The sequence below is a fragment of the Lepidochelys kempii genome, chromosome 11 (assembly GCF_965140265.1).
Source record: "Lepidochelys kempii isolate rLepKem1 chromosome 11, rLepKem1.hap2, whole genome shotgun sequence".
Classification (NCBI taxonomy): domain Eukaryota; kingdom Metazoa; phylum Chordata; order Testudines; family Cheloniidae; genus Lepidochelys; species Lepidochelys kempii.
The window spans coordinates 20,374,516-20,401,420 of NC_133266.1; the positions used below are offsets into that span (position 1 = coordinate 20,374,516).

The following is a 26,905-nucleotide window of genomic DNA, read 5'->3' on the forward strand; positions in this document are numbered from 1 at the left end:
CTGCGCGAGGCCGGGCGGGGAGGAGCTTGGGAGCGCGGGGTCCCGCCGGGGAGTTGGGGGGGGGGGTGGCGTGGCAGTGAGGAGCCGGGGTCTGGGGGGGGGGCGGAGGAGCCAGGCGCGCTTGAGGGGGGAAGTGCGGTGGCGGGGCCGGGGCGTGCCCGGGGGAGCGGCGCTCGGGGCGGGCTCCGCCGGGCAGACAGGACGGGCAGGGGCGCCACGGCCGGGGAGGCGCTGAGGCAGGAGGGGGAGCCGCGGCCGGGGAGGCGGCCTGTCCCCGGGGGCACGTCGGGCGGCATCGCTCTGACTGAGGCAGGAGCTTCGAGTCCGCGGCCCCGGGGGTAACGCTGAGGGGGGCGGGCGCCGCGCGCCGCCTGGGGGCTCTCTCCAGGCCCGCGGGAGCGGGGGGGGGGGGTTGTAATCATGTGCGCGGGCCACGGGGGTCTGGACCAACCCCCCCCCCCAGCGCGGGTGCTCCTGCGCCGGTGTCCTGGGTGCCCCCCCCGCCAGCCACCAGCCGGGAAGGGGAGAAAGGCAGCTCGCTGGGAGTGGGGCTGCTGTAACCAGGCGGGGGGGGGGGGGGAGAGAGAAACGTCCCGTTCTGCGCTTTGAGGAAGGGGGGATTCATAGGGCGGGTTAAGGATTGGCGGTAGCAGGACTGTCCTTTATTGCTAACCCTTAGTCCGTGCCCGGTATGCACGGCTCCGCTGCAGGTTCAGGGCTGACCAAGTAAAGCAAGTTTGCATTTTTCACCTCCGGACAGGACACACTGGGGATCACCTTGAACATCATTTCCATCTCCTTTGGCCTGCTGGTTAAAGAAAAGTATGTAAAATGATCAACTATTTAACCCCTGCCGCCCCCACAATCTCCCTGTTCTCACTGCTTTCCCCTCTAAAAGGAAAGGGAGGATGGTTTGGCTTAATTTACCCATTTTATCCTGATTTTTAGGAAAGCCCATTGTATTTATAGTGCCTCATTTATAGTTCCCTTATAAATCTCTATTTGCACTCAGATACCCTCTCCAGCACTGTATGGGAAAGCGTGTGTTTTGTTTTCAGCGATGTTCTATAGGAGAATGATGCATGGCAGAAGCAGGGCTACCCAGCTACAGGACTTGCAAAAGTCAGTTTATGTTACAGGGTTTAGGCATTTAGAGCTAGTTACAGGAAACTATTTAGAGTTCAACACAATGAGATTTCACTTTCTTCCCATGTGACTCGAGAATGTTGCCAGAAAGACTGACTATCCTTTATAAAATGCACTTTTCCATGTTACATACCTTAACAAGGGCCATTGATTCTTCCGGGAGACATGAATGCAGGTGGCTGCACCAGCTGTTTCATCAAAGCCAGGGTCCATCATCACCATAACTCTGGAGGCACTTACAACTTTCTCCAGAGGATCAGAGCACACAGACCCTATTAATTAACTCACCCCTCTGAGTTAGAACAGTGTCTACAAGGGGAGGGAAAGTTCTTAGTTCAGAGCAGATTGTTTTCACATTCAGGAAAAAGAGTGTTATTGCTCATGTTACAGAAGAGAGTAGAATCTAGCACATAGGTAATGAGATACAGGCATGGCAAGTCAGTTGATACACATGTTTGAAAAGATGCAGGGAAGGGGTGGGGGGGCGAGTCCAAGCAAAACAAACCAGGATGAAATGATTTTCTTTTAGTGGCTAGAAAAAAAAAAACAACAAAAACACACACACCTGGACCAATTTTTGAGAAAAGGATAAGAAGCTTGATGCTTTTCACTCTCTGTCCCCCCTTCCCCTAAATGCCAGATGATTAGTTAAACCCTGAAAAAGGAGAAGTAAAGTTTTGAAAACATGGTGTGTTCATGAGGCAAACTGTTCAGCTGAAGTTCCAATGTGCTCATAGAGCAGATAGCTGCGTTGAACACACACACCTACTGCTTTCTGTGGAAGTGAAAGGGTAGTGCTTTTATTTTTAATTGATGTGACTGTTTTGAGCTTGGCAGTGCCACATCTTTCTAATCTGTAATTTGCATGTGAGTGATATGCAACCTCTCTACCACCAGGCTGAAATTGGGATAGCAGCAGTTGTTTCATTTTTCAAAACCATGCCTGTCATTTGCAGATTAGTTTCCCTCTAGTTTTCTCTTGCCATGTCTCATCTCATTACTAACTCTATGTTCCAATTTCATTTTAAACTTCTCAAAGCCTCACTAGTAAAAAAATGTTTAAAAATCCTTTAACTGTCCAGAAAAACTGGCACAATTTTACCAGATGATTGCAATAATGTAGTCGTATCCATTAGTTTCCCACTGAGGTTCCTCTTCTGTATGTGTTATATATGGAATTGTATTCTGTGCATGGGATATAGTCTTAAATCTCAGGTATTCATATGGGTCTGAAAAATTACACTTGGTCCATAACAATAAACAAAATTCAACTAGGCAAACTCTAAAATGAGTTCATTTTCATCACACTCCGAAGATACAGAAAATACCTTGAACAAACACACATGCTCATTGAGACCATCCATTACAATTCAATCTGCACTGGTGCAGATATTTTTATAATATTTAATATTTTGAAAGTTTGCCCCACTTATGTGCTTTTTAGCAGATTTGCTTAGTGCTGCATTTTTACTTTTTTTTTTAAAATAGAGAATAATCAATTTCAATGACATATGGATTTACACTTACCTAATAGAATTTGAATCTAAATGCTACTTCCATATCCTGAGTTAAAAATAAATGGTGCCTTCTACAAACATATTTGTTTGGGGATTACGTATGTTAATTTCAATTAAAAGAAATTATATTTATCCACATATAAGTTAAACAATTATTTAATCGGCTAATATATTAATGAGAGAGTGCCCATTTCTATGAAGGCAGCGACATCTACACACCATCCTATTCTGTGCTGAGCTACATAGGAATGCATTTGTTCAATGGTAAACTAAGCACAGTAGCAACAACACAATCTCTCTTCCCTCTAATAAATGGAAACATCTTGAGCGCTATCTGCTGTACAAAGGCAGTACTACCAACATAGAAATAGAGACGTATGCAAGCACACTGCAAAGATTTTATTTCCAAATCAGGGCTAGATTATGCAGTAGTTTGAAAAGACTGTTATGCAATTAGTCATAATTATAAAGACTAAATTCGGATGAAGTATTTAGATAGATCTTTCTAAAATGAAAAGCTGTATGCTATAAATTCCAGGAAAGCTGAATTTCTGTAATTGGCTTTTAATGGAACAATAGCATTTAAACTAAAGTACTTTAGTTCTATCCTATTAAATACAAACAGACTCAATTTAAATGACATTAACGTTGTCACACAAACTATCAAAAGTTGGCCTTAAATCATACTTTTCCCAGATTAACTAAGAGTAAAATGTTTGTAAAGCGCTTTGAAGATGAAAAGCGCTATGTACAGTAAATGGTAAGTATTATTAGTTGTATTCCATCCTAGAGAATTCACAATTAAGAACGAAATGTTAGGCCTAAACTTTGCATTCCCTTATTTTGCTGTGTTGGTGTCAACCTAAAATGTTGTTTGAATCTGGGTGTGTTAATTTTCTGGTTTAATTTTAAGAAAATAAAAAATCTTTCCCTCGAAGGTTATAAAATACATAAACTGCAGGAACAGTGCTGCCCTGGCTGGGGGATGGACTAGATGATCCAGTACTGGGATGCCCACAGTATGGCCTCAGTGCCAAATATGGTCCCAAATCATCACTACCTGTAACTACAGACTAAGGACAAAGATGATTAACAGCAGATTTTTAATGCTAGGGAATCCAGTCAACAGCAACTTCTGTTCCTCTATCAAATAACATACAAGCACAAGCAAATAAAACTTTTATTGATCCATGTGCCAGTGTGGCATTCAGTCTCACTCTTCAAATTGCTGTTCAAACTCATTTCTTTTGGTTAATCTTAAAGAGTGTCCTCCACCTCACCCTTCTCCCCATTCTGTCCTCTAATTTTAAAAGAGCAAATTAACAGGAACAAAATAGGCACATACCCAACAATGAACATATCAAGGGTCACCACTGAGTGTAGAGGGAAGAACTGGGGCTCACACCAGAAAGAAAACAATAATGGATGGAGTAGCTGTTAAATGGGTTCACTTTCTTTTCCAAGAGGTTCCAGCAGTGCTGGGCAAAGGCCCTTACATCTGGGGTTCAACAAGCATCCATCTTGTGACCCCTTATATTCATTATGAAAAACTGTAATTAGGGGAGAGGTTGAGACTTTGGACTGCAGTATCCCCATGTGACCGTGGTCGCTGGAGGGGTCACAGAGACTGCTTAATCGGGGCAAACTGCAAAGAATAGGTCAGATGATCCCCCAAACTGGTGATTTACTCTTATAATTAGATTCACCATGCCGGTAACAAAACTGCTTCTGTAATACCTTACTGGTTAGCAATCCAGCTTTTGGCTCCCACCCAGACAGCCAGGTCTATATAGTGAGGGTTATTTAAAGCTTATTCACCATTGTCAAGGTTCCTCCCCCACTCTGAACTCTAGGGTACAGATGTGGGGACCTGCATGAAAAACCTCCTAAGCTTATCTTTACCAGCTTAGGTCAAAACTTCCCCAAGGTACAAAATATTCCACCTGTTGTCCTTGGACTGGCCGCTACCACCACCAAACTAATACTGGTTACTGGGGAAGAGCTGTTTGGACGCGTCCTTCCCCCCAAAATACTTCCCAAAACCTTGCACCCCACTTTCTGGACAAGGTTTGGTAAAAAGCCTCACCAATTTGCCTAGGTGACTACAGACCCAGACCCTTGGATCTTAAGAACAATGAACAATCCTCCCAACACTTGCACCCCCCCTTTCCTGGGAAATGTTGGATAAAAAGCCTCACCAATTTGCATAGGTGACCACAGACCCAAATCCTTGGATCTGAGAACAATGAAAAAGCATTCAGTTTTCTTACAAGAAGACTTTTAATAAAAATAGAAGTAAATAGAAATAAAGAAATCCCCCCTGTAAAATCAGGATGGTAGATATCTTGCAGGGTAATTAGATTCAAAAACATAGAGAACCCCTCTAGGCAAAACCTTAAGTTACAAAAAAGATACACAGACAGAAATAGTTATTCTATTCAGCAAAATTCTTTTCTCAGCCATTTAAAGAAATCATGATCTAACACATACCTAGCTAGATTACTTACTAAAAGTTCTAAGACTCCATTCCTGGTCTATCCCCGGTAAAGACCAGCATATAGACAGACACACAGACCCTTTGTTTCTCTCCCTCCTCCCAGCTTTTGAAAGTATCTTGTCTCCTCATTGGTCATTTTGGTCAGGTGCCAGCGAGGTTACCTTTAGCTTCTTAACCCTTTACAGGTGAGAGGAGCTTTCCCCTGGCCAGGAAGGATTTCAAAGGGGTTTACCCTTCCCTTTATATTTATGACAACCATATATAAAGTTCTACCAATCTCAAGAGATTGGACACATTATTCACCAGGTCAATGAATATTTCAGATCTTACTCAAATATATGCTCACAGGCAATTCTTATTAACTAAATCTAAGATTTATTAAAAAAGAAAAGAGTTACTCTGGTTAAAGATCATTATACATACAGATCTGAGTAAAGTTCTTATATCAATTCAATAGTAGAGATGGCAAGACTGCTGATTTGTAAAAGTCCTTTCGGAATCAGTTCAATAGGTGATAGTCCAATAGGCAGTCCATGTGTAGAGTTTGAGAGAATTTGCAGGGATAATCCAGGGTACACTTGGAGACAGTCTTGAGACTTGAACTTTTCTTGACAAAGTTTAAGCAGATCTGAGAACCTCAGAGTTACGAATACCCCAGGAATGGAGATTGTTCGTAACTCTGAACAAACATGGCTGTTATTTCAAAAAAAGAAAAGGAGTACTTGTGGCACCTTAGAGACTAACCAATTTATTTGAGCATGAGCTTTCGTGAGCTACAGCTCACTTCATCGGATGCATACCGTGGAAACTGCAGCAGACTTTATATATACACAGAGAATATGAAACAATACCTCCTCCCACCCCACTGTCCTGCTGGTAATAGCTTATCTAAAGTGATCATCAGGTGGGCCATTTCCAGCACAAATCCAGGTTTTCTCACCCTCCACCCCCCCACACAAATTCACTCTCCTGCTGGTGTTAGCCCATCCAAAGTGACAACTCTTTACACAATGTGCATGATAATCAAGTCTGGCTATTTCCTGCACAAATCCAGGTTTTCTCACATCCCCCCCACCCCCATACACACACAAACTCACTCTCCTGCTGGTAATAGCTCACCCCAAACTGACCACTCTCCAAGTTTAAATCCAAGTTAAACCAGAACATCGGGGGGGGGGGGGGTAGGAAAAAACAAGAGGAAACAGGCTACCTTGCATAATGACTTAGCCACTCCCAGTCTCTATTTAAGCCTAAATTAATAGTATCCAATTTGCAAATGAATTCCAATTCAGCAGTTTCTCACTGGAGTCTGGATTTGAAGTTTTTTTGTTTTAAGGTAGCGACCTTCATGTCTGTGATTGCGTGACCAGAGAGATTGAAGTGTTCTCCGACTGGTTTATGAATGTTATAATTCTTGACATCTGATTTGTGTCCATTTATTCTTTTACGTAGAGACTGTCCAGTTTGACCAATGTACATGGCAGAGGGGCATTGCTGGCACATGATGGCATATATCACATTGGTGGATGTGCAGGTGAACGAGCCTCTGATAGTGTGGCTGATGTTATTAGGCCCTGTGATGTGATTACCAGCAGGACAGTGGGGTGGGAGGAGGTATTGTTTCATATTCTCTGTGTATATATAAAGTCTGCTGCAGTTTCCACGGTATGCATCCGATGAAGTGAGCTGTAGCTCACGAAAGCTCATGCTCAAATAAATTAGTTAGTCTCTAAGGTGCCACAAGTACTCCTTTTCTTTTTGCGAATACAGACTGACACGGCTGTTACTCTGAAACCTGTTATTTCAAAAGTTTACAACTGAACATTGACTTAACACAGCTTTGAAACCTCACTATGCAGAAGAAAAATGCTGCTTTTAACCATCTTAATTTAAATGAAACAAGCACAGAAAATATTTCCTTACCTTGTCAAATCTTTTTTTTAAAAAAAAACTTTCCCTTTATATTTTTAGTAGTTTATGTTTAAACGGTACTGTACTGTACTTGCTTTTTTGTGTGTGTGTCTCTGCTGCTGTCTGTTTGCATATTTCCAGTTCTAAATGAGGTGTCTGATTGACTGGTCAGCTTGTAATTCTGGTGTTCTTAACGTTGAGGTTCTTCCTTAGTAAGGATCAGGTCCCAAAGTTCTTTTATAGTTGAAGCTCAACTGTTAAAGCTCTTGGCAGCAAGTGATCACAGCAGGTATTCTTTGGATGAAGAATGGCTTCGAAGTAAATCTCTATTCTTAGTCACACACCAGTAACTAGTTGCCTTCATTAGCATAAGACAATTAACCATTCAAATGGCTCATAGGAAGTTTACTACAAACTTCAAAGAGGAATAAAAACAATGATATCATTACACCACAAGTTTAATCTAAATGTTTACATCCCCTGTTGATCGTTGAATTAAAAGAATATTTTAATGAAACATAACAGCCAGGAACTGAAGTTTATCACATTGTTTACCTGTATCTTATTAGAAGTTTAACAGAGACAAATACAATTAGTATCTACTTCTAATTCTCTGAAAATACTGGCTTATATTTCAAGAACTCCAGTCATTTAACATGGCTTTGCTAACTATCTACAAGGAATGGCCCTGATTACCATTTCAATACTTTTCTAATATGTGCTTACAGGTGGATTTTGGGTGACTTAGCCTGCTGGTTGCTTAACACTTTGATGTTACTCAGTTCTACATCTCATTTTTAGTGACTGCACACACTACATATTTATTATTTTCCCACTGTCTGACAAGAATAGAGGATGGGATGAATAAACTAGATGAAAATGAACTGATTTAACGTGTTTAGTTAGAAGTGTGGCTGTGGAGGCATTTATATAATTGGTTGAGGGTATGTGCCCACCTTTTATCAAAATGGTTTGTCTCCTGAGTGTTACTGAATCCATTTTTGTCCTGGATTAGTAAGTAGGTAAACATAGGGATGTGTACCTTTCATTCTCTGTGGCTGACTGTAAGGCTGCTGCCATTTCTCTCTCATGTAGACATTGTAATGATCATCAGTGACTTTGTGATTCAAGGATCGATAACCACAGTGCATTGTACTTTGAAGTCCACTTTCCAAGTGAAATTAAAGATGTTGGTGTTGATCTTTAAAAGTCTGTATTGTTTTGGGATTTAAGTATCTGGGGATCACCTCTCATCCTATACCCCAGTGTGACAGTTAAGAGCTGCCGTGGGGCTCTTGCTGTAGATTCCTGAGTTTGAACGTTTCACAGCTGGGCTTCCAACAATTTGTGGGGGATTCTGTAGGAAAAAAACAGGACACATGAGCCTGATTCATTGAAATCAGTGGGTGTTTTGCCATTTACTTTAATGGGTACTGGACTGGGCTCATTTCTTTACGGATTCAGATCTCAAGTGTTTATGTAACTCAGTTACATCATGGCCTTCTCTTCAGTGGAATAAAACAATGTAAGCTTAACTCAAGTTTGCTTACTTTAGGTAAAATCCTGCTGAAGATAGTTTGTAGTTTTCACAAGTGTTAGCAGGTCAAATTAAAGAGTAGTCTGCCTTTAGTTCAGCCTGCTAACTCGTGTGGAAACGGACTTGTCTTTCCTAGGATTTTACATTGGGTTAGCTCACTTGAATTAAGAACACAGTTTTATTTTATCTAGTGAAGACTTAGAGGGTGTGCGTTGTTTCCCTCTAGTGGCTAGTCCAAATAGAGAATAGCAGTCTACTGCTATCAGCTAATGCAGTGGCTCTCAACCTTTCTAGAGTACTGGCCCTCTTTCAGGAGTCTGATTTGTTTTGCTTACCCCCAAGTTTAACTTCACTTAAAAACTACTTGCTTACAAAATCAGTCATAAAAATACAAAAGTGTCATAACACACTATATATTGAAAAATTGCTTCATTTCTCATTTTTCCATATAATTATAAAATAAATCAATTGGAATATAAATATTGTACTTACATTTCAATGCATAGTATATAGAGCACTATAAACAAGTCATTGTCCATATGAAATTTTAGTTTGTACTGGCTTCACTAATGCTTTTTATGTAGCCTGCTGTAAAACTAGGCAAATATCTAGATGAGTTGATATACCCCCTGAAGACTGCTGTGTACCCCCCAGGGGTATGTGTACCACGGTTGAGACCTACTGAGCTAACAGAATCACTGTTTTGGCTCAAGTAGTAGAGGTTGCTGTTGCAGTAATACTGATACCAGGTTCAGACCCTGCTGATGACCAATGCAGGAGTTCATTACACTTACAAATTTAAAGCCTGAGGTATTGAGTGGCACCTGGATGGTATTAAATGTCCTTTTCTCCCTTTTACTTCAGCATGAGATGAGGGTACTTAGCACCTTTAGTCTTTAATTTGTATAAAATTTCAAATTTGAAGTTGAGAAATACTTTAAATAAAATATAAATCTCTAACTCTGCATTCCTACAATTTTTATATGTTCGAAGATTTTTTTTAAAGCAAGCAAATCAAACTTACCTGTGAGCTGGTATCTATGAGTAAATAAAATATTCAAGCCAGGTCAATTTTTATGGCAGATAAAAACCTTTGAAAAAACAAGCTTTATAATAGATGTGCTGGCACAGCTCTATGTAGAGTGGTAACAATAGTTTGCTAGTTAAAAGTGGGATGCCTGCAATAATGGTAATCAATACAGTTAAAGCCTTTTTATGAACATGAAAGAAAAATAAAAAGGGGGAACAAAGAAATTAGTGACTAGTTAGTCAAAGCTTAGTACCAAGTAAAACACTTGAGCAAATAATAAAGGAATTGATATGTAAGATCTTAAAAGACAATCTGATGACCAATATGCAGCCTAGTTTAATAAAGAACATACCATGCCAGATTAGTCTCATAGTTGTCTTTAGAAAGAAAAAGAGTACTTGTGGCACCTTAGAGACTAACCAATTTATTTGAGCATGAGCTTTCGTGAGCTACAGCTCACTTCATCGGATGCATACCGTGGAAACTGCAGCAGACTTTATATACACACAGAGAATATGAAACAATACCTCCTCCCACCCCACTGTCCTGCTGGTAATAGCTTATCTAAAGTGATCATCAGGTTGGGCCATTTCCAGCACAAATCCAGATTTTCTCACCCTCCACCCCCCACACACAAATTCACTCTCCTGCTGGTGATAGCCCATCCAAAGTGACAACTCTTTACACAATGTGCATGATAATCAAGTTGGGCCATTTCCTGCACAAATCCAGGTTCTCTCACCCCCTCACCCCCCTCCCAAAAACCACACACACAAACTCACTATCCTGCTGGTAATAGCTCATCCAAAGTGACCATTCTCCCTACAATGCTATTACCAGCAGGACAGTGGGGTGGGAGGAGGTATTGTTTCATATTCTCTGTGTGTATATAAAGTCTGCTGCAGTTTCCACGGTATGCATCCGATGAATTGAGCTGTAGCTCACGAAAGCTCATGCTCAAATAAATTGGTTAGTCTCTAAGGTGCCACAAGTACTCCTTTTCTTTTTGCGAATACAGACTAACACGGCTGTTATTCTGAAACCTGATAGTTGTCTTTGTTACAAATATAGCTTCAAGAGTCTAGTCCTGAAAGCCTTACTCATGTGAGCAATCCTCATTCACCTCATCAGTACTATTGAAATCAATGAGGTTACTCATGTGAGTAAGGATTTGCAGGCAAACCAAATTTATTATGTATTATGTGTATTTTAGTAGTGGCCCTAATGTATCTGGATTTTAGTAATTTAGTCCCCAATTCGGGAAGGCACTTAAGCATGTGCTTAAGTCCTTTCATATTCAAGAAAACAGTTAAGTATGTGCTTACCTTTATTGGCTTCAGTAGGACTTATGTATATGCTTCAAGTTAAGCACATATTTAAGTGCTTTCCTGAATACAGATGCCTTCCTGAATTGAGGATTTAGAAATTACCACATAAAGTCATAACCATGATCTTTCTGATTTAGTATCTTGCCTATAATTGTGGCATGTTACCATGTGTCCAAATCTAAGGGCTGTTCTACACACAGTGTTGTACTGTTGGTACAAAAACTGTGTAAACCAGCACTTAGACTTTATGATAATGTCATTAGAATAAAAATACTGAAGGGTGGGTACAAAATTGGCTGTTAGACCATAAACAGAACAATAAACCAGATTGTATAGAGATATCAAAATTCCATGACTTCAATATTGGGACTAGTACTATTTCACAACATCATAAATGACCTGAATATTGAACATCAATCAAATTTGCATGCAATACCTCATTAGAGGGAATAAATCAACAGTGGAGGAGAGAAAGAAATTCCCAAATGATTTAGAGAGATTAGAAAAATATCCATATAGGATATGCTTTAATTTAGAGAAAAGACATATAAAATCTAAGATTGTTGTTATTGATAACCGTCATGCTGAGAAGGGTTTGAAATGATAATGGATGCCAAAGTAAATTTGATCTTGCAATGTGATGTTGTAAGAAAGAAAAAAGTATATAGGGGATAAGGCCAAATTCAGAATATTGTGTATAGTTTGGGACCTGTTGATATAAAATAGACATCAGACAATAGATAACTCAGAGGGTGACAGGAGACATCCTTTCAGGGGGGCAGGAGGGAGACAAACCAGGCTCCTCATGACCACCACTGGCACCCAGACCCAGCACAAGACCCTAGTGGCCTATTCTCTCCCCCTCCCTGCCATTTCCCCTCCTTTTGGAATAACAGCCTTCTCCTGCTGTCCCTAATATAGCCAGTCCTATGGCTCTAATGATAGAGTCTGTGCTGCAGTGTTGAAGGTTTAGTGTTCAAGTGCTGTTGATGTAGGGGTGGTTTGTTTTAGTTGTTCATAAAATAACTTATTTTTACCCTTTTCCTTTTTAAAAAAAGGGGAATTCCATTAATATAAAACCCTATGATGAAAAAAATGTTATTTAGGTTGCGAAGTCAAGCACTCAGAAGTTAGGAAATGCTAGACCAATAGTTGCCTTTGTAATCTTAGTTCTATCCTTGTGCATATGCATTATAATACAGTCTTTGGTTATGTAATCATGTACTTTTTTCCCCACAGGACACCTGTCTCATTTAATGCACAGGACAGATGCACAAGAGGGGGCAGAATTAAGGTTGGAAAGGCAACCATAAATCTGGCATTTCCTAACTTTCAAGTGCTTGACTTTGCAACCGCAATAACGTTCTTTTCAAGTAGTTTCTGCATGTAATAGCAATAAAAGTTAGATATCAGGTTTATTTAGTACAGAGGTAAAAGGGGTTTTAACATGAGGGATGTTCCATGTATTGAGGCTGACAGATTTCTGTGTAAATTTAAGCCTCACTTTTAGAACTCTCAAATGTCAGGGTTTGTTTTTTTTTCAGCCGCAGCTTAATTTAGTGAGGCTTAATTTTACCCAGAAATCGCATCTCTCGCGATCAATTCACGAGAGTTGGCATGTCTGCACAGAGCTCTTCTTCTCAAACTTATACTTATTCGTAGGCATAAACCACAAGGGAGAGACTTCCTCATCAGTTAGTTACTTAGAAAAGGTGAATTTTATAATCTAAAATGGATTCCTCATATGAATCCTTTTAGCGCTTCAGCTACCCAATTTATACTTTAATTGTATTTTTCTTTTCTCCTGTTTCTGTTTTCTTCATTTGGCTGGAGAGTTAAGAAAATTATTGCACTCGAGCATTCCTCCTATTTCCTCTGATGCAGGTCACAGGTGGAGTGACACCAGATTACATTTCTTCGTGGGATAGTTTCGGGAACAACTGTCACACCATGGAGGATGCCTTGTTTTCCCCACTCCCATTTTTGGTTCATCTGTACATCTTTGTCTTGCATGCCGAGGTAAGGTGTTCCTCTTTCATCATAGGAGACAAAGCCTATGTTCCTCCTTAGCTGTCATACTGGGAGCCAATTAAGCTTTCATTCACCCCAGAAGCATGCAAGTTTATAAGATGTATTTTACCAGCAGGGGATGTAACAAATTACCAGATAGGCCTGGCTACAGAAATGAAGAAGATATCTTAAAATGACATGGTCTTTACTGATTCCTGCTGAGCCTACACTTTCCCTGTAACATACATCTTTACGACTTATCAAACCTAGGTAAGCGCTTTGATACACTAAATGCAGAAAAATATATATTGAAATAGGATAAAAATTGAGACACAAACTGACAAAAGTGAGGAAACTGACTGGCACCCTACTGTTAACACACACGTTTAAGGAAAAAAGGGCACATCATCCATTTGCGTAAAAGGAGAAGGATTAGCTCCTTGGAGTTTTGTATTTTTGTGCTGTCACAATATCATTCATTATTTAAGTACAAATTTTCTGCAGCTGAAGTCTTTGTAGTTCTTTTAAAAAGCTGTAACGATTCATATGGACTCAGAGACCTTGTAGTTATTTATGTATTTATTTAAAAGTTTGTTTTCTGGAATAGACTAATGAGATAATACAGCTTGAGCTATGTTCTGACCTCAGTAACACCAATGTACGTCCAGAGTTATCAGAAGTCAGTGAATACTTCAGATTTATAATGGTGTAACAGACAGCAGAACCTAGCCCCTTGTGTTTATGCAGGTCTCAAAGAGATGTCAGTCATATAATGCTCCAGCATATTTCAGGGGAATGCACACAGTATATGGCAGGATGCTGAAGGCCAAATCCAGCTTGCCTTGCTTACTTATAAGCAAGTAGTCCCCTTGAGGTCGGTGGGAGCAAACAGGAGAGGTGCTGTCAAGGACTCATCTGAGTGAAGCTGATTGTAGTGCAGATTCCACACAAAAGAGCTGGTGGGAAGTGGAGGAAATAATGTATGTGTCCAGTGGCTCCATGCCAAGCCTTTCACACCCTGCCTCCTCTTGCATGGATCTCTGAACTGTGGAACTCTACTTATAAGGTCCAGGACAAGAAATGGGGGAAGGGAGAGAAGGAATAGGACTTTGCCAGATGCGTAAGTTTACTTTTCACCCCAATATGGATCAAGGATTAAAGCATGGGACCCCATTGCACTGATATTAATAGTTAATCATTATTATTATAATAGAACAGGGGTGACCAAACTTACTGAGCATCTGAGATGCATATGATAATCTTCAGAAGTTCAAGAGCTGGGCAGGCCTGCTGGGACTCAGGGCTTCAGCCCTGCTGGAGGCACCTGCCAGGGCTCGGGGCTTCAGCCGTGCTCCTACTGCAGACACCTCCTGCAGGACTGAAGCTCTGAGAACTCCTTCCGCGCTTGGCAGAAGCCCCTAGCCCTGCCACAGGGAAGAAGCTCTGAGCTTCCCCTCCCCCAGTCTGGTAGGTAGAGAATGGCAGGGGGGCACGGGGGGCTCCGTGAGCCACACTTTAACTGTAAAAGAGAACAACTGCATGCCATCCCCTGTAATACAGATTTCTATAGAACTTGGATCTGGAGCATCTGGGTTACTATCACCTTTCACCAGGATTATAGGAAACTAATAAGGCAGTTCCAGTTACTCTTTGTTAAGAGATTGCTGGATGCTGTGAAAGGGAAAACAGGGAGGGGACCTCAGACTAGCACAAGAATCACAGTGGAATGACCATATATGCAGGGAAAAGCTTGTTTGATTGACAGAAGTCCTTCCCTATGCAAAAATTAATTTACCTCTGTAACCAAAGCCATTATGAGGCTCAGAATAGTTTGGTTAAGAAAGGTAGTGAGGAGGTGTCAGCATGGCCTTTCCATCACAAAGCCTCTACTCTATCGCCCTATCCCTTAACTGTGGACTTCTGTGGGCAGAGACCTTGTGACCTGCTGTCCTTCCTTAGCAACCTGTCTCTTCTTCATATGTGACCAAGCGGTTCACTCTCCTGCTTTGGCATTTGGGCTTCCTTCAGAGATGGCCATTGGCTGTGTAGCTTGTTTTCCTCGTTTCCAGTGAGGAATCTTTTTATGGGCTGGATGGCTGGTCCACTTCCTTGATAAGGGGCAATGGGACCCCCTCTACCTGGTTCTGCTTATGTCTGTAAACTTCCTTTTTCTTAATCTCTGTGGGGCTGATGCAGTTCTTGTTACCTGGATTTGAAATGATCCACTCTGCATGTTCATTATGAGGTATTTGTGTGTCTCTATATTTACACATACCTTTACTTTACATATCGTTACAGCCACTGTATCTGTTTGATCCATACTACTTGGATACTGTTGTATGTTAATGCGGTCACGTGTATCTAATTCTGTATTTGAACCTGTTTATAATATGTACCTTGATATTACATGAATACCTGTGCTGTGTACCCTGAATGGGCTGTTTTTGCAGCCTTTATGATAACTCTATAAACATACACTGAGAGAGTTTATAACTACTTGAGTATTAGATAAGTTTTAGAATGACCATTTCAGTTTTATAAAATAGACTCATGTTGGGGGTGTTTCAGTGACTCAAAATGAAATTCCTTCATGGGTCCTGCACTAAATTGTTTTAAAAGTCCTAAGTTAAAAGAAAACGTGATGAGCTGGTTTTTCATTGCTACACTCCTTTTTGTGTGCAAGTTCCATTCTGAGCTAGTAGCATTTTATACTCTGCATGGGTATAAATGTCTATAAACAAGCAAGGCCTGATGATCCAGTAGCTTGTATTTTTGAATATAAAAGTCAATTAGAAGTCTGACAGACAAGGGTCCTGGAAGCAATATGCAGCTTGAAAGAAAAGATAAAGTCCTAAGCAGATTAGTGATGTACTGAGTCCAGTTCTAAACCATTTCAGTTCAGAGAGTCATGCAGACTGGCTGTGTGCCTTCAGTTCAGAAAAGGAATGTTAAAAGCAGAACTGGCAAATGAAATTAGAAAGAGGCGAGGATGGAGACACTGAAAGAAGAAAGTTCTGAAATTGTTTTTTGAAGAGATCTGCAAATATTTCTAATACATTTCCATATAACATCATACCAATGGTTTCACATTGTACCAAAACAATCCTTAGCAGTGGTCTGAGAGGCCAACATTAGAATAAGATTGCTTTCAGACATTGCTTAAAACTAAATAAATACATAAAATAAAATCCTAGATTCCACTAGTGGCTCCACTTCCAGCTCAGCTGAGAATGAATCACCCACGCATTTATCAGATAAAACAAATATGATTTTTTATTGTGAACTACCTGACATTAGCAGTGATAAAGAAATCTGTTGTATTTGAATACAGAATAGTGAGGGGTATAAAGATCAGTCTTTAGAATGGTTATAAACAGATATACAAATGTAATATTTTCCTTTATTCTTTCAAGTTGGTCAGGAGTAAAAGTAATAGGTAGATACAATAAGGTACACAGACAAACTTTGCCAAAAATACAGTATAGTAAAACTAGTATAATTATCATTTACAGAGTATAAAAAACCCATAAGTGGTCTTATAACAGGCACTATTTCTTGATCGAGGTTAATAAAGTGAAAAGTTGGCAAAAGTAGAAACTTCTTTATTAATGTATCTTTTCCAGGATAAGTGGTGGTTGGAGTCACAGATGCAGGTACTTGTATTATGTATCTGTTTTCAAATTGTTCATCTTCTGCATCATCATCAGCTGTCAGATTTTATTACTCCATCCATCACCTGTAGATGAACGGTAAGTTTTTCATAATACCCAAACCTCTAACTTGCTGATAGTTCTATGCCTCTTTATGCCATATGACATAATGGACTACATGCAAGTTCTTGGGCTTCCTCTACATTTTGAGGATAATTATTCTAAACTGGAAAATAAATGTACACCACTGGGCTCAGCTAGTAATTGGTCTCTCCTGTAAAGAAAACAGAATTCTCCATTCCCTACAATACCAAAACAACTATTTACAGATATTTTTTACATGTGAGGGAAGCATATAATCTAAGTCTACTTTTCAGTTCCATGAGCTATTAATGACAATTTAACTTGGACTATAAAAGATACTGTATTTTACACTTATTGTCTGTAGGCTTGTCATGAGAAAGCTGAGATAGATAGTCCGCATAATATGTTCTACTGATTTCCTATATTCAGTGCTACCATTATAAGATGAAAGTATAGTCAATAATACAGCCTTGCAGCTGCTAAATTTGGTATAGCAGTTGTAGGCCATTAAGGCTTGTAGTTACTCACTCACTAGTGTCAACTTTTTAATTGATTTTTTTACTTCATAGATCTAAGATTTTCTTTTGTGTTGACTCTAATGTTTTGTAATTTAAAGGGACACAGGGTTAAAAGTAAAATGTATTAAAAATCCTTAACTGTGTTAATAAAATTGACTTGAAATTATGAAAAGTAGAGCCGAGTGAAACTTTTTTTGACAAATAGTTTATTCATGGAAAAATGCAGCTTTAGTTGACCCACAACTACTCACAAATTTGTCAAATACTTTTGCCTTCCCTGCTTTTGTTTTTCTTTTCCAGGACTTTGCTACTAGTCAGAAAACGGTCAGAGGAGGAGACTGCCTTATAATTTTTAACCCAGTCTTCTTAGCGTATGCGCAACTGGCCACAGGTGGCACGGGACCAGGATTCATCACCAAATTTGGTCCACTGTTTGGATCATTAGCTTCCCTGGCTTGGGACAGGGAGCGTGATGTTAAATTCCCTCCTTTGCCTGATGTAAAGACAAAAGTTTATGCTCAAATAAATTGGTTAGTCTCTAAGGTGCCACAAATACTCCTTTTCTTTTTGATTTTAACTTGATTATCCTACTGGGCTAAAGAGTGGCCCAGTCATTGCACCATGGGGTAATCCCAGGTAGATGACTTTCAATCTCTCCTATTAAAGCTGTTCCACTTTGTATAAATAAATATACATTGGACTAAGGATTTGAACATAGATCTTCCACACTCCAGGCAAATGCCTAACCCACTATGCTGTAGAATTGCTCTTAGTTCCTTGGTGCAATGTCTATTCATTGTCATTATGAATGACTCTGAATTGCCACTGTGATTTATAAACTGCCCATGTAACTACCTGCTAACTACCTCATCCTCTGGCTGTTTTGTGAATCTAGCTCTATAAAAATGATAAAAAATTCCATTTTGGGTCAAACATTTTGATGAAATCTTTTCACAGCTTTCGGATTTGTTTCATATTGAATCAAAAATATTTTTCAATTTTTCTGAACTGCCATGAGTCAATGAGCTATGTGCTTCCAGCCAGCCTCTTTCTCTCTCTCTGAACCAAGAAGGGAAGGTTGGGCATTTTAGTCCCTAGGACAGTTAGGACTACAGTCCAGGGCACTGGCAAGGCCTTTTGAGAAAGGGGTTGGGTCTTTCAGAACAGGAAGAGATGCAGAGGAAGCCAGAGGGGCAAAGGAGCCTCTTCCAGAAAAAGGGGTAAGTAACTCATTCTTGTTTGTTTGTTTTTCATTTTGTATATACTGAGCTTTTATTTGAAAAGTCTTTGAGGCTGACCTATCTGGGGAGAGGCTGGGCTACCTTCACAAAGACTGAGGGCAAGAGAGCCCTGATAGGAGAAGTGTCTTGTTTGTTTTGGAAAAGAACTCCACAGGTATGGACCTTTGTTTGGTTTGGTCTGGTCTGCCACAACAAGTACAGTCAGCACAATTTAGCTCGAACCCTTGTTAAGTAAAAGGAAACATGGAGGAGGTTCTAAAATCCCTGGTTCAACAGGAGCAACCAAGAAGAGTAGCAGTGAGACAGTTGGCTAAGCAAGAACAATAGCAACAATTTATGAGAGCAGCCAAGAGGCCCTTGAACAGCTCCTAGAGCAGCTCAGACAACAGCTTGCTATTTCTGGGCTACTCACAGATCTAAATCTGCTGGCCAGTTTGGAAGTTAGAGCCAATCTGACTATATAATATTGAGGTATATTTGGCTCCCTCTGAGAGGATTGCCATAGTAGCCTATGGGGATTTGCTTTGTTCCTGAAACAAATAGCTCAGATGGCTTGTCTGGGTGTGAACTAAGATTTGGCCCAGAATTTTGACCTCTGGGGAGAAATAAGGCATCCTAGACTGGAATAGGGATCTTTGAGGAGACTTTTCCTATGAGAACAAGCACCTTAATAGAGGCTATACAGCCATCCAAGTAACTGACGAAATTGTCGTATTCTGTTCCATAGTCCTGGAGGAATAGGAAAGGTGGGTCTGAACATTTAGTCTGGCTGCTGGTGCAGAAACATATTAAAGGTCTCCTGGAGATGATAATTGAGGAGGAGAACTTGAACGTGCCTCTTATGAAGAGCTTCCCTATGCGTGGCTAGTAGGGGGGATGCTCTGTCAGGACTTTATATCTATATCTCTTTGAGGTAGACTAACAAAGTACCATCCTGCAACTTGAGGAAGACTTGGACACAAAGAACGGGATATTTATTCAGGTTATACATTCATTAGAGGCCCTATGGTGGGTGCAATGGACAGGACTTCTGGGGTTACATGGTGTCTCCACATTGCTGCAAAATAATGTCTAGCCTGGTAGACTTGGGTTGTCCCCAAATCATAGTTAGAGTCTATCTGATATTGCTGGACTTTCTACAAATCACAGATCCCATCCTCATCTCCACGGGTGGAGACAGCCATAAACCTGATGTGAGTGGGAGATCAAGGGAGGATTCTGGGTGGGGTCTCCAAAATAGTTCTCTGGTCTGTGGTTATAAGGAGGGATTGGAAGCATAGCCACATTCTAGCGGGGCTGGTAATTATGCCTTGTCCTGATCCTATCTTAAAAGAAAGGACCTTGCCTGAGGGAATTCTGTGTAGCGTTTCGCTGTTGTAAATTCAGATTGTGAAGATCCACCCCATCTACAAAAATCCAGGAATTAAAGCACAAGGTTTTGTGGGTGGAGTTGTTTGTGAGTTTGATTGGGGAAGATGGAGTGAGGCTTTGTCCAGCTGGATTGATTGGGAAATGAGGCTTCTGACTTAGGTGTCAGAACTACAAAAGATTCTTCTTGTAACATCTTAACAAATTCCTTTGATGTAGTAGCTGAGCAGTGGCAGGTAGTTGGTGCATCATCTGATATCGTGAGTAAAGTAACAGAATACACTAAAAGGTTAATACCATATATATCTCCTGTAGGTCTAAAACAAATCACGTCAATGACAGTTGGTTTTCAAGTAAGAGGTAGTCTGGAATCCAGGTATAGCATGTTAAATTATGCAGATATGTTCCAGCTAGCAAGAATACTAAACATACTTTTCATCTGATCATCAATGTTATATTATAATACAAGAAAGGGATACAGCAAGTAGAAATATAATTTTGAAGTATGTTGCATCAGAACTAGTGCTTTTAGAGTTAATCTGTAGGTAAGAAAAGAGATTCAAACAGATATTACTATCTGCACTATTTTAGGCAGTGATGCCATCATTATCTGTTAAAAGAAATACAGAACATGAATTTAGAACTTGGATGATAAGTGAAGTAGATGGTGACTTTCAGATATATTGTTTTAGAATGTTAAAGGTGTCTGTAATTTCTAAACTTAAATACTCTGGTTAAATTTCATCAATTACAGTCATGTGGCATTACACTGGGGATGAATTTGACCCATTATGTTACCGAGTTTCTTTGTTTATTAGCCTTAAAGTTCATATTTGATTCTATGACAACAGGAAGTCTGAGATCAAGCACTGTGAGTGGCAACATATTTTCAGCTATTACATATTTTAAAAAATCTATCATATTTTAATAATTTACTAAAAAAAAGTGTTTTTGATGTTTCTCTTCTGAATAGCATTTGTAATTTGACCTCATCAGGGTACCTCCTCAGGATCTCTACGTGCTCCTAGTTTTACCTCATAAAAAATATTTTTTTCTTCTAATTGCTGTAAACTTGGAGTACTTTGTGCTAATCGCAGTTGCCATAAATTTCTGAAGTTTATAACAACTCCGTGGTAAACTGAAATTTACACAAATTGCCATTTGTTCCCCACAATCATCATGACTGACAATAACAATATCTCACTCGCTGGGGCAGCCAATATTCAAGCAAACAGCCTGTTGTTGTGGTAAGCACAGACAATGTGCTTGGCACTGTGCAAAGCATAAATATAATATAATAAACCTTGCCCATAGGAGCTAAAAGGGAACATGACAAAATGCACTGGGAGATCCCAAAGAAGTGATTAACATAGGGCCAGATTGTGCTCTCTTACACCTTCTGGCTTCTCGGCACACAAGTGCAGCTTAACTACCAATGGAGGGATTTGAAGACAGAATGATTTGACTGGTTTGGCAGGCCAGGAAAGTCATTTTAGTAGTTGTGTTTTGGATGGACTGGAGGAGAGTGATTTAGATGAGTGGGGCAGAAGCAAGTGGGGAGGGGACAGGAGAAAGGAGAAGAGATGACCTGGCCATCTAGTTAATTTACATTATAAAGCAGCATTTCAGTGCATCTGGTTGCAACCACATAGTGAAAATGGGAGGAGGTGGGGATTAGGTGCTGATATGGGCAGGGGCAGAACATGTCTGACTGAATAGGGGAAGCAAATGGGAAACAAGGGCAGAATGAGGGAGGTTTCCTAACTCTCCCCCACCTCCCATCAGCTCCTATTCCTATTCCCATTCCCCCTACCTTGAACAACCTTCCCATAGCAACTCCACCTGCACCCCTTTTTCACTCCAGTGTCCCTCCAGGCACATTCCCTCCTGCCCCACCCCCACCCTGCAGAGTCCTCCAGTTTCCCTTATGTGACTGTCTGTACCCCATGTTCACCCTTTTTACAAGACTATTATAAATTTTGTACACAATATGCCCTGTGAGGTATCATTTGAAAACTCATAATCTGCTGAACATTATTGTCCTGGTAAAATATATGTGGCAACGTTGTATGTAAAGTTATAAGATTCTATTGTATAACATTGCTGTAACATGTTCCAAAGTTAGAAAGGCGGGCCCAAACCAGTTCTTCAGAGACAAAGATACTGGCACGCCCTGACAGGTATCAGCAAAGGCAAATGGGCTGTCACTTAGTTAAGCGGCTGTTCTCAGGCAGGGGGAAGGAGTGAACAAGAAATTTACAGTTCATCACAAGGACGGTTCAAACCTCACGTCCACACTAGATTATTTTGTCACCATGACTCAGCAAGGATCTTTCTAGCACAAGAAATTGAATTATAAAGAGGTTTATATTATTATATATATTATAAGTTATAAAAACGCTTGTCCTCACTCTCCTTCTTCATCTCTGCTCATGACATCAACAACTCCTAAAGAACTGAATTTGGGGAGGCTCTTCAGCCAGTATAGACTGCTGTAAGCTTATGGTAAGAAAAACCTTTTGCTTTTAAGTTCACTTAGTTTATTAAGTGAGGCAATTAGCTTGAGTTTTATAATTTTATTTCTTTTGTAACCAACCCTGATTTTTATGCTTCATTGCCTATAGCGACTTAAAATCTTTTTCTTTCTGTAGTTAACAAATGGGTTTCACTGTTTTATCTAACCAGTATGTTTGGATTAAAGTATGTGGGGAAACTCCATTTGGGATAACAAAGCTGGAGCATATCATTTTCCATTGATGAAATGACAGACTTTATATGAGCTTGCATCGTTCAGCAGTGTGTTGGACAGTACAAGATGCACCTTTCTGGGGGAAAGTCTGGAACTAGAGAGCTTGCTGGTGTTGCTTTGTAGTTTAATTCACAGGTGGCTAGCTAGTAGCACTCAGTTCTGTGGAACTGGGAGCAAGTTACATGCTGGAGACTGTGTTTTAACTGGCCAGGAGTGGCTGTTCTCACAATAAAGTGGTGAAAGAGGCACCATAGGTTGGAGAACTGTTGGGGACACAGCTGTTCAACAGTCCAGATTATACCCTAGGCAATGTCACACCTTGGTTACACCCAAGTTTTCTTGAATCTCTCCAAGACCTGTCACACATTTTTGAGGCGTTCAAGAAGTAAAGTCCTTCTTCCATAGGTGCTGACTTTTATTTTTCCACCCCCACTCCACCCTGAGACCCCAGCCTACTCCGCCCCCTCCCCTGAGGCCCTGCCCTTGCTCCCCCTGTTCCCGCCCCTGCTCTGCCTGCTCCCCGAGGTTCCTGCCTGCCCGCTGGTCTCCGCCCTCCCACAGCTGCCAAACAACTGATCAGTGGAGTTGGCACTATGCCTGCTTCCACTGCTAGGGGTGGGAGAGAGGGAGCCTTGTGAGGGAAATTAGTGACTTGGCATCACTGGAGTAAAATGTGACACACACACACACAGCTGCAGTTTTATGAGAGTTAAAAAGAAGTTTGCTGGACATACTTTCTTCATTTTCCATCATAGCATTGGGTTCATAGAAGGAAAGAATGAGAAATCTGTTATTCTACAGCTTGTGGCAGTGTTACAAACAATGGAAAGGAAAATTATACAAAACTAGTTGTGTATGTCCCTTCAACAGGAAATGGTTTTACAAGTAAAGAAAAGTGTGAAGTAGAAAGGGCATGTAAAATGCAGGATAATATAAAGTGTCCGATAAAGTCCCAGGTTCTTTATTTGCCACCATGAAGAATTAAATAGATCATTGAAGTAATTTCTGTTCCTGTGTAACAGTTTTAAAGTATTAGCTGTGGTGATGGGGTGATGTGTTATTTATTGTGTATTGTCTGAAATGTTTTACTTCCAGCAGCTTGTCACATAAATGAGGTTTCCAATAACTTGCCACAATTAATGTTTGCCAGAGGATTCTGTGGTTATAACAGACAATGACTTCAGCAGAACATCATTCATTACTGAGGCTGGTTTGATTGCTGCACTGAGGTTTGTTATGTTACCAGATTCTTCCACCGATGGGCATTTGCTACAGGTGTAGAAGCTTTGCCTAAGATACAGTACAGTATATACTGTTAAATTCACCAGCATAGCGTAATTGAAGCTTTGTCAGAAACAACAATCGCATAATCTGTTTGCCAGTAGCTTGTCAACTGCTTGCCTCAGAAGATTTTTGCAGTTCTCATTTGCAATGTAAAACTGCTTTTGCTGAAGGTCTGCAGCAAAGATGCAGCGCCATAGCCATAACAGGCTGCCAGAGGACATATTGTCCCAGTTGGGCAGTCATGGCTAGCCTAGATCTTCTATAGATATATAATCAAATCAAGTAAAATGTGGTCTGTGATGGCCTGAAAAAGATGAAGGCATACATGAGGAATCATAGGCCATCTAATCTCATCCCTTGCACGAAGCCAAATGCAGATAACTATAAATAAATACCAACATTCTTTATAGCCACCCACTGTTTTGGAAACACGTTCAGGTCCATTTGCCAAGTACTAGTGTGCAGAGCCCGTTTTTCCTTCTAAACAGTGAAAATCAATCTTGGCTGTGTATATATTTTCAGCTGTATGTTTTCTAGCTGCATTTAGGCCTTGATTTAGGCCATTTGGTGTTGTCTAGATCAGATATTAACTGCAGCTCAATGGCTGTGATATTAGCTGGAGACAGTGCAATTATCCTTTTGCCTGGGTTAAGCCATGGTTTAATTTCTTGCATATTTCTGTTCTTCGTCCTGGGCTATCTCCCAGATGATTGAAAGTTAAGCCAAATCTGTGTTTTTTTTAAATAGCACTACAGATTCATCCACATACATAGCATCTCTTCACAATCTTATCCTGTGATGAAAATTGAACCATTCTTCATTGACAAATGGTTTTAGATTTTTGCTTTGTTAGCTAGCTAGGTCTCTGAGCCCAATTTGTATCTTTTTAGCTATTTCCAGGGGACCAAATATATTTTTGAAAGCAGAGCTCCAGTGATAGATTACAAACTCTGAAACTTTTGTCCTGAAGTACATTATTACTGAGGTTTAAGATGGGGTATAATCTGGGGAGACAGAAATCAGGTTTATACCTTAGTAACAGCTGGTAGGTTCTGGCATTCCTGCACTTTGACTATTTGTAGTATTTAAATATATGCAGCCTGATGCACCTCCTTTTTTATTTTTTTATTTTATTTCTTTTTAACTGTCAAATAGAAAGCTCACTTTGGAAAGCTTTTTTGATATTGAGATATGAGTAGTTTATTAAGAGCTTTAAGAGACGAGATTTTAAAAGGGAGGCTTAGAGGAGACGGAAAGGAAATTAGATGTAAGAAAGAAAAGAGGAAGTGGTCGGAGGAAAGAAAATGTGGGAGCGGGGGAGAAGAGATATTGATTGAGGAGACCAGAGAACTGTTGAGATCAGCTACCAGACTGAATATTCAAAGATATTATATAGCACCTACAAGAGATTTTGAGATGCAGTTCAAGAAGCTAGTAGGCATTGTGCATGATTATGATTATATTATGGATGGGGGGAAAACTACTTGTTTGAACCCATTCACAACATTAGGTTAGCACAGATGTTGGAGTTCTCTGCATTGCTGCTCTCACAGTCTGTCCCTTCCTTGGATGTGTCTAAAACCTTTCCACAGGATCTTGCTCTCTGGAAACCCCACCATTTTACTCTGCTACCTCTGCCTAGCAGGATAAAGTATTTTCAAGCTTTCAGTCCAGTTGATTCTTGTCAAAGATTACTGACCCAGTTGGCTGCCCATTTCAACTCAAAACACAGTGAACTTCTAAGGCACTTTGAGATTTGACTCTTCGAGACAGACAATAGCAATAACTGCCTGGTGACTTTATGTTGCAGTTCACCGTCACTCTTCGTGACCAAGCAGCTGCGTCCGACGTCTGCTCCTTGACAGATGGACTTTTTAGAAACGAAATAATCCAATGAACTGCAAGGGAAAGCCTCAGGGAATGTTGCTCTTTCTGCCAGATGACTTGATATCTGCCAAGCAGTAACCATCACTGACTATGGGAAGAGCCATGATCCAGGAAGAACAAGAAGCTGGAGCTGCCACTATTGAAATAGCGGTGACAGAGATTCAGAAATTCTGGACTGTGGGCTCAGTTTCAGGCGTATGAGTTCACTGTAGAACTATGGCCTAAGAACACATGATACTAGTGCTGCCATGCCTGGTGAGCAGAAAATGGTGCTATCTCTGATGTTCCAATCACCTACGTGACTGTTGCAAGTCCATGCCAAATGTGTTATATTTTTACATATCAGAAACCATTCCTGGGGCCTTTACTATTAATCATGTGTATGTGCTTCCATAAATGTACATGGTACTGTAGTATGCTGCTGTGATGCTATCTTGGGGTGCCCAGGACTGTGAGACAGCTGGTTACACCCCTGCCAGTGCAAGAGAGACTTGTTTGTCCTTAACTGAATGTCCGCTCCCTGACACCATGTGGTGTTTAGATGCTGCTTGTAATTATTAGAACTGGGAGCACTGGCTGTTGGGAGTCTGAAAGGACAGGAAACAGGAAGGAGGGGGGAGGAGTTGAGGAGGCTGAGTGAGAGCTATCGAGGGTGCAGCAGCAGCTTGGTAAAAAGGTTTCCACTTTAACAATAAAGTTCTGTTGAAGTTTGTTAGTACCTTGCCTGGTTGCTACAACACACCACCAGTCTGTTAGCCACTCAAACAATCTCTGGGCTTTGCCAGCCCTTACTTTGTCTTGCAGGTAGCAATAGGTGTATTCCAGCCCCCGAACCTCTCTGAAAGTATCCCACTGCAGTATCCAGCAGCCCCTGACACTGGACACTCATAGAAATGACCAGGTTTGCTGTCCCGAGGGGAAAACTATCCACGCAGCTTGACTGGTACAACTAAGGATCAGGTCCTTTATAACATCACAGCACTGAGAAATAGTGATAGTGAGACAATCATAAATTTTATTATGAAAGGCAGAGATTTGAGAGGTACTGAGTAAGGATAATGGAAACAGAAGTGATTACATATCAAAGAAAAATACAACATGCTTTTTAGAGTTTGAAATTAATATTAACAGACTAAAATCCCCGTCTA

At 40.5% G+C, this 26,905-nt stretch overlaps 1 long non-coding RNA gene across 4 annotated transcripts; it reads left to right on the forward strand.

Annotated features, from left to right (window-relative positions):
• The first annotated feature begins 264 nt into the window (after positions 1–264).
• Positions 265–26,472, forward strand: LOC140895519 (uncharacterized). Of its 4 annotated transcripts, XR_012154224.1 has the most exons (8): positions 265–338; positions 761–822; positions 12,851–12,985; positions 16,600–16,725; positions 18,391–18,448; positions 22,292–22,342; positions 23,682–23,815; positions 25,681–26,472. It is a non-coding gene; the product is annotated as an uncharacterized lncRNA (long non-coding RNA). The 4 variants fall into 4 exon arrangements; XR_012154225.1 differs by lacking the exon at positions 265–338 and having other exon boundaries at positions 621–822; positions 12,802–12,985; XR_012154222.1 differs by lacking the exon at positions 265–338 and having other exon boundaries at positions 621–822.
• The last annotated feature ends 433 nt before the right edge of the window (positions 26,473–26,905 follow it).